Raw genomic sequence first — 13,358 nt, 5'->3', positions numbered from 1 at the left:
ACACACACACACACACACACACACACACACACACACACACACACACACACACACACCAAACCAGCATGGGTCCGAGCATTGCTCTTGGCTTGCAGCAGCTCCCTTCCTATCCCTGTAGCCTGAAGCTACTACCCACCCACTCACCCTCCACCCTCCGGGTGGTTCCTCCCCCCCAACCCCCAGCTCTGCAGCAGCAGTGGTCACCTACCCTGCCGGGGATGCGGGACCTACAAGGGATGGCTGGCAGCTGCTCTGATGTCCAGGCTCCTAGGACTGGCCTAAAGATGAGTTCAAGTCGGCAGGGTGTCCTTTACTTCCCAGGGCGAGCGCGGAACCCCATTCGCTGGGCCTGCGGCTGCTCTCAGAGGAAGCCTGGGGCCGCCACAGAGCCACAGCTGCGTGGAAAGAAAGTTGGGGGGACTCCCCCAGCCGTCGCCGTCTCGCTCTAATCCTGTCCCCTCCGCAGCCTGGGCGGCCCCGCGGCCCCGTGATTCCCTCCCGAGTCCCACCGGCTTTCTCTCACCCGGGCTGAGTTGCCACACGCACTGAGAAATCCTAGCAGTTGCGCAAAGAGTCAAGAAGTTAGAAAGAGTGATTGTGTGTGAATGTGTAAATATACAGTACAAGAGGCTGGAACAACTGAGTGGGGCCAGCCCGCAGACGCAACCGGGTTTCAGGTTTCAGTTGGCAGCTGGCGGCTTCAGAGGACCCAAGCGGCACTGGTGGGGTGGCGGGAGCCCCGCCCTGCACGCCAGCCTCACCTCCGGAGCAATGCTGGGCAGGCGCTCCATCAGACACCACTGCAGTTGGCTGCATTCATTCAAATGCAGCAAGAGGGCATGCTGCATGAGATCTGTGGCTGTGGGTGAGAAAATGTTAGGAACCCAAACCCCGACTCTTGTGTTCCTTCCCCAAGCCCCACACACTGGTAATATGAACTGCTGCTGTCTCTGCCAAATCTTATTTCCCCAGCCTAAGCTTTATTCCTAAATACATATTTAGATGTGTGTCCTCTAGTCAGGCATTTAGAGAAATGTTAAGTGTAAGAAATGGTCTTGACATGCTTTTAAAGTTCTCAGAATCATACCCCAAGAACACAGTAGTAAATATATACCTGATATAAACTCCCCCACCCCTACCCACCACCGAGAGCTTACTGTTCTGGGTATTCGGCACACTCCTGTTACTAAAACCTGGTGTTTTAGATTCTGTCCTTTGGGATGTCCAGGCACATTCTCAGGCTGACAAGCACACAATTCTGGATGGATATGGAGAGGTATTTTGTTTTTGTTGCCTTCAGGGTTCCATGAGGGAAGGGGGAATGAGTCTCTCCATCCCAGGCTGAGGTCCCACTTGAAAATTGATTTTTCTGGCAGGAGACACCTCAGCCCTTTAATGAATGAAATTAAGTTCTGTGGAGGAAAAATAACACCCTTTGCCTTTTCCTTTAAAGCGTGTGTGGAATCCCTAGCCAGAAGCCATGAGACCCGTGTTTCTAATTGGTGGGATAGATGACTTTCACCAGCTCACAAGGCCTTGTGTTGTTATAATGGCAAACTGTTACACTGTCAAGTGACAGCCTGTGGGCAGTTTTAAACGAGAACTGCAAAATAATGAGATTAACCAAAATGAAATCTGCACGCATTCCATGCCCTAAGAGCCCCCGGAAGACAAGTGTCAGTAGGTATGATTCAAGACTGTGACATTTCAAAAAGGCAAGATGGCTATTATGTTGGGAGCCTACTTTCTAGTTATAACAAATGTTACCACAGCAATTCAGACCCAAGGTGATACAAATTAAACTCAGGGAGGCTGTCAGGTAAACCCCCTGGCTGAGAGACTAAGACATATCCTATCCTTGTGTCCAAGGCCTTCACACTTCTGTCTCCATCTTTTCCACTTGACACCATCTCACGAGTGTGAGATGTATGGGATTCTTAGGCTAGAGAAAACACAGAAAGAGAGAGGGGAAGGTTGTCATGGAGACGGCAGATGAGGTGAAGGAAGAGTTTCATCCACTAATACAGACCACAGTCCCTTCTGCAGAGAGAGAAGGGTGTCGCTGAAGCCCGTTGGCATTTAGATAGAAATATGTGACTAGGGACTACACTTGCTGCTCACTGGATTCTGACTGCACCACTCTCCCACTGAGGGTTAAGTATGTTTGGGACACAGCTTTCCTATGCCCAGTAACAACTTTAAAGAGATGAATTCTGGAACCAGTGGGCAGACCTTTGATTCTCACCAGAGGTGGTGGCTTCTGGGAAATGATGTCTCTCCTTCAGCTCCAGGGTGTCTGCAGAAGGTATGACCAAAGGGTCATTTGAAGTAAATGAGTCAAGTCAACTTTAATTCTGAGTGTGAAGCACAACTTCAACAAACTCTGCAACCCCAGAACTACCTCAGAGGGACAAACTCACTTTCTAGGAATCCAGTGTCCTAGGTGCCTTCTGAAGTGTGTCTAGGGAAAGAAAGCAAGCTGTGGTAGGCAGGCAGACTCAAGGAGTGCATTCCATGCACGGAGGATATGGAAAACCTTCAGGACCAGAAGTTCTCCAAAGACTAGAAAACAAGTAAGAAGACAAGGGAAAGAAGAGAGCTTGTCGGGGTGTCAAGGACAGAAATATCACCCATCCCTGGACACTGCTCCTGTTAGGTCGTGCTGCGCTAGGAATTTAGTGAAGGGGAACAGGATAGGCATTTGTAAACCCCTTTCGTCTAGTGTTTCCCCATTATGACTCAAAGATTACTATTAAACAAGTATGGAATAAAAATGTGTTTTAATGGGATTTCCTCATTTAAAAGAAAAATGCCTTTGCATTAGATTCCTGACCAGATTCCTTGAAACTCTTAGCATAGAGTTAGTCATTGTCCTGCCACCCAATTGTTCATTAATATCAGAGACTAGGCTCTTTAATTATGTTTTCTTTGGGGAAAACATAAATTCCTAAGAGGGCAAAACACACAGTAACAAAACAGAACAGTCAAGACTTGCCAAACTCTTTGCATTTCCTACAGACTCTCGCCAACAGAGCAGAATTTGTGTGGGTGCTGCACACACCAAGATCGGGTTTCAGAATGAAGATGGAGGTCGGGCTTTAAAGCATGGCTGCTTCCTGGCACTTGCTTTTGTTTGTTTGTTTGTTTTTATTTCCTATTGGAAGTTCTATATCAACATGGTCCAGCCTTGTCTTAGCCAAGTACACTAGTGTATAACTGACAACGTGACTGCCCCATGGAGTGGTTAAGAGGAAGGTTTTTATTGTAGATATGAGAGAGAGTAGCCAAAGTGTCTGGAAGAGTCCAGAGCAGAGAGAGGAAAAAGTACAATGAACATGACCAGCAGACTAGACATGGCCAGAGCTACCTGTAAGAGATGGAAGAACATCAAGGGAGAGAAAAATGTAGTGAGAGAAACAGGAGCAGAGATCAGTGAGAGCAAGCAAGGGGGGGAGAGGGAGAGAGGGAGGGGGAGGGGAAGGGGGAGAGACAGGGAGAGAGAATAGCAGGGTTATAAGGAGAGTGAGCAGCAGCCAGGAGGTAAGCCCGTGGGCTGGAGGGGGTTTAGGGTATGTGGCAGGGAAGAAGGGCTAGGATGCCAGCTTGGACTCTGAAATGTCTAACAGGTCCTTGGGATATCGAGGGAGCCTGGCAGCCAGCCTGAGCTTTGATATGCTAATAGTCACTACAGGTAGCCATATGTTCCTTCTGCCAGAGCTGAGGGAAATGACTCCTTTTCATAGAAGAAAACAGGCTTCACATGTTGCTGAAGAAGGCTGGCTTTTATCTAAGGCCTAAAATCCATCCATAGTCCCTACAGCTTGCACTTATTTCTGCACGTACAAATTGCCTCTTGGAGTTTGGAAAATTGGAGTTTCCTTTGGACCTAACAGTGGAAAGCCACGGAGGGAGGTTGTGCTCACATTCTCTATCAAAAGACATTGGGTCACATGAATCAGGGAAACAGGATACCATTGCCTCAATGGGCAGAATCAATCCAATTACATCTCTGGTAGGAATATATTAATGAAGACTAGGAACACAAAGAGCACGGGAGGAGGGACTTCTGCGGAAGTCTTTCTGCTCAGCTATTCCATCTAGGCTCAGCTATCAACCGAGTCTGTTATCAATCACATCAGATATCAACTAAATTGGATATCATTCACATTGCATATCAATCTGATCAGCTGTAAGTTTAAAATAAAAGAGTTCATTATCATTTGGAGCCTGAAAGTGGCCAGGTGTCAGCCATTGGCACACACTTATGAACCGATGTAACTCTGGCATCAGAACAAGTCATATTCTACCCTCCCATACCACCAGAGGAAGCAGGACAAGAAATTCACAATGAAATGTTCATCTACATTTAATATAATTAAAACTTAGTTCAATCCTTGGGATTTAGAAGATATGGAGCTTCAGAAAAGAAAGAATAAAAAATGCCTGTGACTTCCACATTTACTTATAAATACTGTTTGTATGTTGTCTAATTTTTTAAAACTCTATATGTAGTATATGCCTAGTTTTGTACAGTGGTCTGGGTGATGTTGTAAACCAAAAAGGGTCTTTTTTCCTCTGCTCCAATGCTATTCCCAGTTCTCAATTCCAGTTAAGGACTGGAGAGATGGCTTAGTGCTTAAGAGCATTGACTGCTCTTCCAGAAGTCCTGAGTTCAATTCCCAGCAACTACATAGTAGCTCACAACCATCAGTAAGTAATGGGATACGATGCCCTTTTTTGGTATCTCTGAAGACAGCTTCAGTGTACTCATATACACAAAATAAATAAATAATAAATTAAAACTGTTGTCTTTGATGCTTCATAATCCTGGATTCAGGACTGGAATGCTGGCTCAGCAGTTAGGAACACTTGCTGCTCTTCCAGAGGACCAGAGTCTGCCTTGTAGCAGCCATGCCCAGCAGCTCACTACCACCTGTAATTCCAGCTCTGGGGCATCCCATGCCTGGGATGCCTCCAAAATACACACTCATGTGTCATGCATGTACACATGGGTGTACTAATAGCACTCATGTAACAAATAGATGAGCCTAGTTTCAGAAAAGTCACCAGATTCTATTAAAAAAAAAAATCTCTCCCTTCCAGGATCAACATGTTTCTTTTAGTTGGTTTTCCTGCTATTTCTGCTTTATATTTGTGGGTTGTTTCTAAATAACTTAGTATTCTAGGGTTTCTCTGTATTTATTCAATCACATTTCTAAGACAGACTTTATTCCTATCTTAGCTTACATAGTCTCTATTCTGTACCTACCCATAAGCAAAGGTATATGTAAATAGACATGCACGCACACATACACACACAGCGCTTACAGAAATGCATGCATACACACACATGCATAATAATGGCCTCTGTTCTAGCTTTTAAACAGCCACCCTTGGATTATCCTTTCTGTGTTTTTCTTTTTTAAACAAGTTTATTAATTTGATTTAATTTATTTTTAGTTTCACTGCAAGGTGTTAGTTTTAAGATCTGAAATGTAATACTCAGTTTTTAGGAGCTAATATTTCAAGTTCCTGGATTAGCTAAACACACCCACATGCACATACATACACACCCATAAAGTCAAACAGTTTCCCACACATGTGTCTTTCCTTTGGTGGGCTCAGCAGTGAATTCAAAACTGAGGACATTGAGCAACCTGTTTCATTTGAGCATATTCTAATCCTTGAAATCTGTCCAGGAAACCCTTTCTCTTTCTATCGTATTTTAAGCTTTGTAAACAACGAATCTGCTTTCGGCTTCCAGGTTTGGTCACTTGTCCCTTTGTATTGTCTGCTTTATCCATCAGATAATCTGAATATTAGTGGGAAGACTGAGCCTTAGCTCATGGTGGATTCGTGGAGTCGGGACAACAGTGCAGGCTCTGCGTGCTAAGGACTCAGAAGCTGCTCAAAATGGACTCAATACTTGACCCAATGTTGGCTCCTGGGTCTCAGCTATGAGTGAGACTTGTGGTCAAGATCATTGCTTTAAGTCATATAAACCTAACCAAACTGTCAAGAGGGCAGCTTGTTGGATTGTTATAGACTACAGACATAACTATCAATTAAACAAAGTGCTTTTGAAGTCAATCCCCGTGCCATCTGTCCCTTGACAACATTTACATTCAGTCACTAAAACGGACAATGCAAAGGTTTAAAGTAAAACTTTCCCTGTTCCTCTAAGGTAATGCACAGATGACCAGTAAGGCAAATTCTTGATCTTGGCAACCCTCTGGGCACTGAAGTCGCAGGAATCACCTTCACAGGATAACAGAAGGCTTACTTTATATGGCATAAATTTGGGCTCTCCTTTAATATAAGTATAAAGACATTTTGTCACGTTCTACATTTGTTTCATTTGTTCTTTAAACTTCAATGCATAGACACTCAAGTGGAAACTTCTAGTTCTTTGGAAAGTTATTTATATCAAATGATGGTTTGCTGGGGCACACAGGTGAAAGGATGTCTTGCTAAATAAACAAGTGAAAGACTGTTTTCCTGAAGCAGACACAGGTGAAAGGGTGTTTGGATCTAGCAAACACGTGAAAGGACCCATGATGAGGAAGTATAAATATGACCCCATAGACATAGCACTGGGAGGCAAGCACCAGGCCTTGGCTTGGTTTGCTCTGCCTCACTATTCTTTGCCAGATACGCACATGTATTGGTTCATCTTACATAGCACTGTTGAGCCTAACTTGTGATAACTTGCCCATTGAGAGAAACTCGCCCAGGAACTGCTCTTGAGGTTCTTGCAGCAGCTTGCTGCTTCTTCGGCCTCACCTTAGGCTGATTGACAAGCCTGGCAGATTCTGCAGGATTGAACTACAGCTGCCTGGCATCTGCTTGCTAAAAGAACTGGACTGTAGTTGCCGAATTGTTTTTGGTGTTTGCTATGGGGCTGAACTCCTGCCAAAGAAAATCAAGCTCGCCCCCAAAGGACTATTGCTGAACAGGTCCACTTCCCCCGTACCCTAGGAACTTTTCTCTTCCACTACCTCTGCTGGGTGATGGCTTAGAGGAAAGGCTGAACCCTTATTAAAAGAAGGTTGCAAAAAATGTATGCCTACAGACACAATGACAATAAATAATTAATTTAAAATGATCCCATTTGGGTTTTTCTAAGTGCACATTATAAAGAAATCATATTTCTGAACTTTACACTACTGGGAAAATACTAAGAGTTTATAAACTATGAGAGAGATTTAATGACTATATTAAAATTTTCACAATAAGTTTGTAAACATTAAAATATTTTTCTGGATCAACAGGTCCCATTTCCTGGCCCCATTACAATAGAAAACCCAACATAACAACAAACTATCACTTTATCTCTAGCTATGTAACTGATTTTGAAATTCTAAAATCACATACATTTAGGTTTATGTTTTCCATAAAAGAAAATAAAAGAGCAAAGTCTAAAGAAATATAAGTAGGCTTAAAGGTTAGCCAGATGTTTCCTGTGGCGATGGAGACACAGCTTGATGATTGAGAGAACTGGCTGCTTTGGCAGAGGACCTGGGTTTGGTTCTTGGTATGTAAGTAATGGTTCATAACCCTTTGCAACTCCAGTTCCAGAGGATCCTGTGTAACCTCTTCTACCCTTTAGTAGCACCAGGCAAACAAGTGATGCTCATACATACACGCAAACAAAACATCCATACACACAGAATAACAATAAATTGATCTTAGAAATTGCAGGATTTCCTGCCTCCTTTTTTGCTTAGGATGAAAGCTACAAAAAGCCCCTTACCATGCATAAAATAATGTATTACTCCTTAATATGAGTTTGTAAAAACAAACAAAACAACAAATGCTTACTTAAATGATAAATTTTACATGAATGAATTATGTTTATTTGGAATTTTTGCAACCACAATTTTATACAAGTATTTAAATGTAAGGAAAAGAAGATTATAGTAAATTTGGTTTTTAATTCTATCAACAAATAGTTGACTTCAAAATTAACATTCTTGTCTATGTCCAATGTCTTTCTTCCTTTTCCCTTCCCTCACCCCAAGGTACTGTGAATAAACCCTGGAGCCTTGGTTATATTAGCCACACAAGTCCTTTTGTATATTACTGAATTTAGATTGTTTTGCTTAATAAACTCAACAGGCCAAAAATCCAAGGCTAGTCATATGTGTAATTGATTGAACTCTATTATGTCCATGTTGACTTCGTAATTACTGGTTAGAGTTCTAAAATACACAGTTGTAAATAACATGTGTAGAAAAACTAATTACCAGTAAAAATCCTTTTTACCTGTGAATTTTATTGGGGTAATATTAATGCCTTTGGTCAATCACATTTTCAGTTGCTATCTAACGGATCCTCCACTGACAACAGGTGCTTAAATGTAAACTCAGTCAGCGAACACCAGCTTCCTAATGACTGCAGACATCATGACCAACTTAAATGATAACTCATTACATTGCTAGGGAGGTTTCACAGGCCAACCTGTCAGTAGGCATTTCTTAGAACTTCGTGTGGTTTTTGAGTAGTCATGTAACTTTAAAATAATACAGAATCATGTATTAAAATACTACAATAATAATGATTAATACATGATCTATATTTTGTGGTGTTTGATAACACTATTGGTCATCCCTGAGCTTAATGAACTAAATGATTATTTACTGCTTGAAGATATTCTGAGTATTCGGAATTTGAAGGAGTAAAATATAGCCAGACCCAGCCTTCCTTCAATTTCATTGTGTTCCAATGACTGTAGTATAGATAAATTGTATGTATACTGTATTTCTCATGGAGAGAGAACAACGATGTCAGATGTGTTGATACATCAGAGAAGCTCACTCTGCCCTCTCCCAGTTACCATAAGACACCCTGAGAGGGAGCTGCACACATGCACATAAGCACCTATGTTTTTCCCTTCTTGTTTCCAGTGCCAGGGGTCCGGACCTGAGGAGACAGGACAGGGGGAAGAGTATGAGCAGCTCTGACAACTATCAGGCTCTACCCTGACTCAGACTGCCACTCTATGTATGGAACAACAGAGGGAAGTTACTGTCTAATTAACCAAGTTTATCAATTAATAGAATACTAAAATAGAATGACTCATATGTAAAGGTACTTTCAAATGTTTTCACATAAGAATAGCTCTCTTTCCAGCAATTTGGAGGCTATGGCAGGGTGGATTTGGGGGCCAATCTATACTACAAAGCAATAGACTATTTCCAAAACTTGAGGAAGGACTTTGGGGCTTTCGTCTTATAAGCCACATTTTCTTTGAGCTGGCATTGTGCTTTGAAGGAGAAGAATGCTGGCAGGGGCAGGACACAAGATCTGTGCTTTTAACTGCTCTCCTCCAATAAGCATGATCAGCATATTCATTACAGAATTCACTGTGGAGCTGTCAGGGTCACGGCAATTTCTACAGTTAAAATATCATCTTACTAGGAATCCTCCAACAGGGACACAAGAGAACTGTGCATAAGAGAGTTCCTATAAAGAAGAAAACTCTTGAGCTTGTTTCAAAATAGCTCAATCATTATTGCTACCATTAATGGAACTCATTAAAATGGCTGCCATTAGTCTGCTAGATGGTTCCACCATAATTCAATTTTAATTAACTCGATCATTATTTTTAACAATACTAATAAACAAGCTATGCTACACCCTTATTCTAACCTTGGCTTTTGCAGTACAGAATTTAAGGGTTTAGACCTTTCTCTGCCTGTCTTTTTAAAATTGCTATAGCAATACTGAACAAATTATGTCATTAAACTCCAGTAATTACTGTTTTTGCCAGCCAGTCTTTTGTTAGCAACCTTCAATATTTTTATGTTCCAAGTGGGTTTGAACTACCCTCCTGCTGCTGCCAACTCCATGTGTCAGCAGCCAAGAGCTGTGCTATGAGTAATGCCCACACCGTGTACATATTACAAATACACAGGGTCAAGATCTTTGTAATATAGTCGTGAAAAGCAAGCATTTGCAACCCTTTGGAACACGGAGATCACTTCAGACAGCAGTGCTCAGCTCACACCTCGCTTCAGTGTGCAATAAAGCCTGGATGTTACTACGAATGGTATGAAACTTTGAAATTCCAAACATCAAAGTCTTCACAAGTGTTTTGCAATGACGTAAAGGGTGACACCAAGAAGAAGACCTTCAAAAATGTCACCAGTGCAGAGTTACATCCCAGAAACATCTCCCAGCAACCAAAACCTCTTTCTTTGAAACACTATGGGTCAACTGTAGGCATTTGTCCATTTTTGTTAATTTTTGGAAACAGTTTCTTGAATAGTCATTTTTTCACTTTATTATTGTCCCACATAACAATGTTTTTATCAAAGGCAGACTATATATACACCCACATATATAGTCGACATAGCCTAGTTATATAGTGTGCTAAACTATGTAGTTTATTGTAAACCCATCTAAGAGGCTCCACAGAAAAGTCATGATGATGTGTTTCTCAGAATATACCTCTATTGTTGAGAAACCATATACACATATGTGTGCATGCATACATGTGTGTGTGCATATATATATATATGTATATGTATGTATGTATGTATGTATATATATGTGTGTGTGTGTATTCCACTTAAGTCTTCCATGTATATTGCATTCTTTCTTGGTTTTTCTTACTTGATATTCTCCCTACCAGAGACTTTCTCCCCAAGAGTTCAAGCCCATGTTCCTCTAACAGCATAGGTGTCTCTTCAGGTGCTCAGAATCACTAGAGTCATACTGTTACCAGGAAAGATTGCTTTCAACTTGAAGTTTACAATTGCACATGAATGGAGATGCTTCAGGTCTGACATATGGGGCATATTTTAATATAGGATCCTATTATCTTAATCATTAACCCACAGGATATTTTCCATAGTTCCTCCACGTGGACTCATAGAAAGTGTTCATTTCGTTCGTTTTCAAAATGCTTTGAAGACATGAGTCCCCACTGTATGGTGTTACAAAAACAGATTTTCATTGATCATGGAAAGACCAAAATGATCACCACAGTCAATATAAACATTTGTAGCAAGTGCTAAAAAAATAAATTTCAAACATAAAAGACAGTGTCAGAATGAGGTTGCTTAGGAAGCTTATAAATGACATCAGACATCAGTTCTATCTAATTTAGGAAGCTTATAAATGACATCAGACATCGGTTCTATCTAATTGAAGAAATCAAAATCACCCGTCTTTCTTGTGTTTCCTGATGTTATGACAATATCCCCTGACAAAATCAATTTAGAAAAGAGAAAAGGATTTAGCTCACAGTTCTAGGTTCCAGACCACTATAGCAGAGAAGTCACAGTGGCTGGAGCTGGAGCAAACTGACCATATTCACCCATAGTCAGAAGCAAAGAGCAGCGCCTGCCTGTGCTGACTTCATTACACCCCTTCTTCTGCAGCTCAGAATCTCTCATAGTGAATGCTGCTACCAATAGTGGGCACATGATTCTATCTACCTCAATTACCAACCAAGATAATCCCCACAGACATGCCCATGGAACAATCTGACCTAAGCAATTCCCTCACTGAGACTTTCTTCATAGGTGCTTCTAGATTACGTCAAGTTGATAATTAAAACCAGTCATCATAAGCCCTAGTAAGTAGTTCAAGGTAGTTCCTAACATACGCACACCAGTACCTTATATGCAACATTTTGCTTAGATGGTTTTCTAAACAAATGCTAACTGAATTTCCTATCGTATCCTTGGATTTCATCTACTTTCATCTTATCTTTTCTCTGTTGCTCAGCCCTGTTTTATTCACTATTCCAATAATAACCTCCACTTAACATAAAGAAGGAGGGTTTCTAGAGATGGCAGCTGCCTCTCACAAACTGCTTTCATGCTGGAATGCTGCCAACTACCAGGACAAAGTGCCCAGGATGAATCTCCCTGTAAAACCTGGCTCTAATCCTCTCCTAAATGGTGATGAAGCTCATTATAGTCTTTTATGTTCCCAGCAGGATGTGGGAATATAACTCCCAATTTAAGGCCCGGGAATATAATTCCAGGAGTGAGTCACTTATTAGGACCACAGCACGTTAATCCCTGAGACCAAACTGCTGAGGAAAGATGAGAATGGGGCCTCAAAAATAGATTTTTCATACCTATATCTCATGTTTTCTTTAACAATGAAGAGAAGGAGAAAGACAGAGAGAGAGAGAGGAAGAGAGAGAGAGAGAGAGAGAGAGAGAGAGAGAGAGGCTATCTACTAATTTCAGTGACAGAGAATGGAAGTCAAAGTCACAAAGGTGACATTTTGTCATAGTCAACAAGGGAGAAAATAAGGTGTTTGTGGTTAGAACGAAAGAGGAGACATTCAAGAGCCATCAGGAAACAAAGTCTATGGTGGGGCTGGAAGAGAAGCCGCATTCCTACAGTTTATGTTGCCCGGAAAATGGATACAATCATCCCAGGAAATGCACTTAACAGCAGCAACACATTCTTGATTACTTTTATTGAAAGGGTGAATCCCGTTCTGCAATTATGCAGTGACAAGACCCCAAATACTGAGTGAGAAAGTTAAACTTGTGTAGGATACCACCCTTCAAATATTTTTCTTCTCAGTACAAGAAAAATAAATAAATAAAGCACCAAAAACTAGATTCCAGAGGCTGTGCCTCAGGTTAGCAGAAATATTAAGATAAATAAACTCAAGACTCAGGAATAATCAAGGGTAATTGAAATCCAGAGACAGATTCTGGAAGAATTCTTGGAAGAATTGCCTAACGTGAAGAAACAGGAGAGGTTCCAAAGAGAAGAAAGGTGACAGTACAATACATAAGGTCACACAGAGTCTCTCTCAACAATGGCTGGTCCTCTGGTAAGTGCATGCCTGCTGGGCCAGACCTGCAGCATAGGAACCAAGGAACCAATAGTCTGATCTGCATGTCTGTCAGGCACACGTCTACTACTGGAACCTACTAGCTCTCACATGTGAGACCTTGTGTTCTTTCAATTGTTTCATACACTCAACTCATCCAGCATGAAAAATGGCCATGTGTTCATGACTCAGCTCATACATGGCTTTACTCTACCTTTGTCGTAGCAAATCTTTCTAGTGCACACTTAACAAATAGGCCCATGGTTTAGCTACCCTGATGAATAAAATCAGACATGTCCATGGCACAGACTTTGATCTTCATTTGTAAAGGGCTTCCTTTTTCTTCCTTTTTGACACACTCAAGTGTTGCAAAGGCGGATCCCATGCAGTTGGTATTCAGAATAATGAGAGCCATGGTAGGCAGAACACATGGTCTGATTCCAGTGGTGATGGATGGGCTGTTCACGTTTGTTGCATAACTGCTCTAGTGGACACGATTATTCAAGGCCTTCATACGTATTGTCTTATTGTTGCACCAACATGGTGAA

At 41.6% G+C, this 13,358-nt stretch overlaps 1 protein-coding gene across 2 annotated transcripts in view; it reads right to left on the bottom strand.

The window, feature by feature from the left end:
- Window positions 1-13,358, bottom strand: part of Arhgap24 (Rho GTPase activating protein 24) — a 713,998-nt gene that overhangs the window by 421,902 nt on the left and 278,738 nt on the right. Inside the window, exon 1 of one of the 2 annotated variants that reach the window (XM_031337010.1) lies at window positions 209-682. The exons of the other annotated variant lie outside the window; for it this stretch is intronic. The gene's annotated coding sequence lies outside the window, so the exon portion shown is untranslated. Of the gene's footprint in view, window positions 1-208; window positions 683-13,358 lie in introns of those variants that run through there. 2 annotated transcript variants of the gene reach the window in all.

Source organism: Mastomys coucha, unplaced genomic scaffold, assembly GCF_008632895.1.
Source record: "Mastomys coucha isolate ucsf_1 unplaced genomic scaffold, UCSF_Mcou_1 pScaffold22, whole genome shotgun sequence".
NCBI classification, from domain to species: domain Eukaryota; kingdom Metazoa; phylum Chordata; class Mammalia; order Rodentia; family Muridae; genus Mastomys; species Mastomys coucha.
Note: the sequence above shows the minus strand (reverse complement) of the source record. Positions and strands in the feature narration are given on the sequence as shown.